The following is a 4,165-nucleotide window of genomic DNA, read 5'->3' on the forward strand; positions in this document are numbered from 1 at the left end:
AATGTGTCAGAATCAGGATGAGAAATGAGACTTTATTGACCCCAAAGGGAAAGTTGGGTCAGTTGCAGAAGCTCAATTCTCAAGAGAATAATTAAATGATAAGAAACTATGCTCAAACTATGCTCATTGTCTATAAAGTTGTATCAAAAGTATGTGCATTATGTGCATTAAGTCTAGATATGTGCATTAATCCTACAAAATATTATAACAGTAAATACAAAAATAAGAAACTGAGCATATATTAACGGGTATACCTGTATGCATCATGTATACACATGGATATTGCACTGTTGAATTGTTGTCAAGTGCTACAGGTATAAATTATCACACAGTTAAAAAGCTAAATAAACAGTTAAATAGAGAAACGGTTAAATACTGTCATTCCCTGTAGGCAGAGCAGTGACTATACCTGGCAATGTCATTTCATTTGCTCAAATAGAATGACTTTCTCTTTTACATCCACAAGTTGCGTAACAAAGGGAATGATCTGTACCACGCGTGGATGAAGTGGCAAAACATCTAAACAACTAAGAAAAGCCCATTATGTCACTTTTATACTTTATATAAATCAGCATGGGAGGATGCATTCCTAACAGTTACTTCAGACTGCATGCCACAGATTTCAGACAGATGCGTGTGTAAGGAGGAGTAACACCAAGACCAGATATGTGTTATAGGGCTACCAGGACATGACAGCAGCACACAGATATCTGTATTGTTTTAAGTCTTGGAGAGTCTGATTTTTGGACCGGCGGGGAACATGAAACACGGTGGCTGAGTGTTTAGCACTGTCACCTCGCTGCAAAAAGGTCCGAGATTCAAATCCTAGCTAAAGCATGACCTGTCTGTGTGGGGTTTGCAGTTTGCATGTTCTCCTCATTTCCTCCACCATCAAAAACAGTGTTAGGTTAACTATCCTGTCGATGGACACTGGATGCCCCAAGTTGTTAGTTAAGATTGGCCAAAAGGCAGAGAAAGAATTTCCCTACAGGGATCAATAAAGTTTAACCCTGAAACACTCAAGACTGAACCTGATGCATATTTCTTTTAGCATATGGCCACAATAATCTATGTAAGAGAGTTGCGGTCTATAGGAACCCCCCAGAGCTCCCTGAGGGGGTTTTAATGTTAATACTTTGAATCAATTTAAAGGACCGCACCACTGATGTTACCATGATGTTTGGTGTAATATCTACAAAATGTGTACAGTATATTCACGTTTCTGCTAATCTTTTCGCAGAGCAAGCAGCTGTATTTCAGAATCCTGATATCATTTTCCCTACCTCCTATCCAGTTCCCATTCATTCAATATGAAAATTAACTTCAATCGTTCTTCACACCAGTTTTTCATCACCGTAATAAAGTTGTCATTAGTTTTCCTAAAAGCAGCAGTGCTGTTGTGTTAGACTGCTTGAATTGTTTGAGTTGAAGTGGTCTGTCTGTGGGAAAATAGTCCCCAAGGAAACGTTTGCTTTTCACAGCCAATTATCAGTTCTGTGATTTATGAATGGTGACGACTTTGAACATTATAAGGTTGGTGTTTCAACCAAAAAACAATATTTGAAAATCAAGAGATTTTGATGAGACATCTTTAGTACCCCCAGAGGTTTTGCCAAATGGTTTGTTACCATGTAAAATGTTGGTAAATTGTCATAACCGGGCCAAATATTCTCAGTCATTCTTATGGTCCTTTAACACTCACGATAATCCAAAACATTTTTTAATATAAAGGTTCCTAGGAGAAAACACTTCAAATTGGGGGTCAATGGCTAAGTCAGTTTGGGGTTCCAGAACAACAACAACAACAACAACAAAAAGTTTGGAAAACTCTGTAATGAAGTACACCATTTCCAAAAGAAAAGAAAAAAAAAATCTTGCAGATGCTCATAACAGTATCATGACTTGGTTTCACACAACAAAGCCCTTGACCACTTCCAAAATCTTTTCTCTTTCTCTTTATGTGTGTTTGTGTGTACGAGTGTGTGTGCGCGCCTGCGACTGTGTACTTACATATTTGTCCAGTAGCTGCTTTGCCTCCATTGCCACTGTGCTTGCTTGATTCTGAATTCCCTCAAAGGCTCTGTTACAGTCCGGAGCGAGAGCGGGAGCGAGAAGCACCGGCCTCCACTTGACTAACAGCAGCATCATGAGAATTACTGAGAAAAGACATTATGGTTACTAAAAAAGGGGAAGTGTTTTGTGAGAATGAGTTTACTGGCACACGAAATGCTTTAACTGCCGGGGACTGGTGACTCAAAAACCTGCGGGCTGAGAGTAAAAGGAAACTTCCAACCTTTCTTTATACTGTTACTTATTAGCACTGTGTTATATTCAGCGCTGGTATTTTGTGGGAGGATGTTGTCATTTACATATTTGGTGCGACACTTTCACTCGGCCTGCCTCCTCTACTCGGATTTGTAGAGATTCGGTTTCCCAGAATGCCTTTTGACAAGAGGATGTGTCTGAACTTGTTTGAACTGCATCGAGCGCAGAGGGTGACAGCTGGTTTTCAATTGTGACAAAGTGAGAGACACTCCTGACTCAAAACACAACATGTCTAGCAGCTGCATTGCATTGTGGTCCACTGAGGCCACTGTAAAAGAAGAATATGGGGTTTTTGCCTCTTTTGCAACAGATTTATCCATGTGTGATTACTGAAAAAAAAAAACCTTTTCTCTTCGATTCTTTCAGACACTAAAACCTGAGATATATCACAATTTTTTTCCCCTTTGAGTTTGATAAAAAAAAAAAAAAAAAAAAAAAACTCTTCAACTTCATCAAACTCTTTTGTAGCTGCACTGGAAAAAAATGTCAGTGTCGCATCATATGTCATGTCATCTACGTTTGGCCATTTTTCCATAGGAATAATACAAATAGACCACCGAACAAGAAGATGCACCAATTGCCACCTGTCAGTCACCTGCAATCACTTTGATAGGCTTTGATAGGAAATGAGGGGCTGGACTTCCTCCCTGAGGCCGGAATGAGCTTGGACATACAGCTCGGGGGCAAAAACTCAATTTCAACTAGCCTGACATTTTTGGGGAAATTTCAAAGAATTTGGAATGATTGTCTGTTTCCATACAGATATAACAAGTAACAGCTCATTATACTAATCATAACAACAATACAATAGATCAAAAATAGTGCACGTATGGCTTTTTGTAAATGTACTTGAAGATATAATAAAGATATTTACCTTTGTGCTTTAGAAGTCCATTGAGTTCCATTGTGTCAATAGCGAGTGATTTGTAAGCCTAAGTGATGATTTATTAATAAACAAACTATGAATAGAGCAAGTTAACACCTTTCCAGAACACCGCTAACTTTTCATTCTTAAACTGGTCTATATATATGTATATCGAAAGTAATCTCCTCCCATCTATAATCAACCGCACACACAGACACACACACACACTCACCCACACACCACAAGGAATGACAAAATGCATAGTTTCCATGATATAATTTTCTGTCATGAAAGGAATGATGACATGACAGAGTGTCACAACGCTCAGGTTTAACCCTGAACTTATCTTGCAGGCAGGATTCACAGACACAAATTCAGCAAAAAACAGAAATGATGGGAAAAAAAGTCATTCATTAGTGTACAATATAGTTCTTATACAGGTGGAGGATGTTATTGTATCTCTATAAGATGTCTCAAGGATCTCAAGATAAAAAAAAAAAGATGAGATGAGATGAGATGAATCCAGGTATAAAACAAGCAAAACAGACCAACTATGCAAGTGAGAACTACTACAACTGCTCCTCCAATTCCCACGCCTAGTCCTACTAATAATATAAGACCAGCCAAAGAATGTGGCAAATGTCATATTTAGATCACCGGGGCATAGTGCTTGTGTCATCATTTTCTTTTATATTTTCCCGCAGCTTACCGCAGGACAATGCCAGTTCCCTGGAAGGTTGTTACTGTGACTGTTACTATTACCGTCATGTTAACACCATATATAGCCTGTGACACATCGCGATCCATGACTGATCGACTGTGTTTCATTGACAAGATGATGAAACACAGCTATGAACCACTGAGCTATTTTTGGACCATCTTACACCTCCCTCCATGATGTTTATGAAGGTGGCTTCCCCAAGCTTGGCATCCCACATGTGGGGTCCTCTTTTGGATGCCGGGGTCCCCAATTTT

The sequence above is a fragment of the Myripristis murdjan genome, chromosome 9, assembly GCF_902150065.1.
Source record: "Myripristis murdjan chromosome 9, fMyrMur1.1, whole genome shotgun sequence".
NCBI classification, from domain to species: domain Eukaryota; kingdom Metazoa; phylum Chordata; class Actinopteri; order Holocentriformes; family Holocentridae; genus Myripristis; species Myripristis murdjan.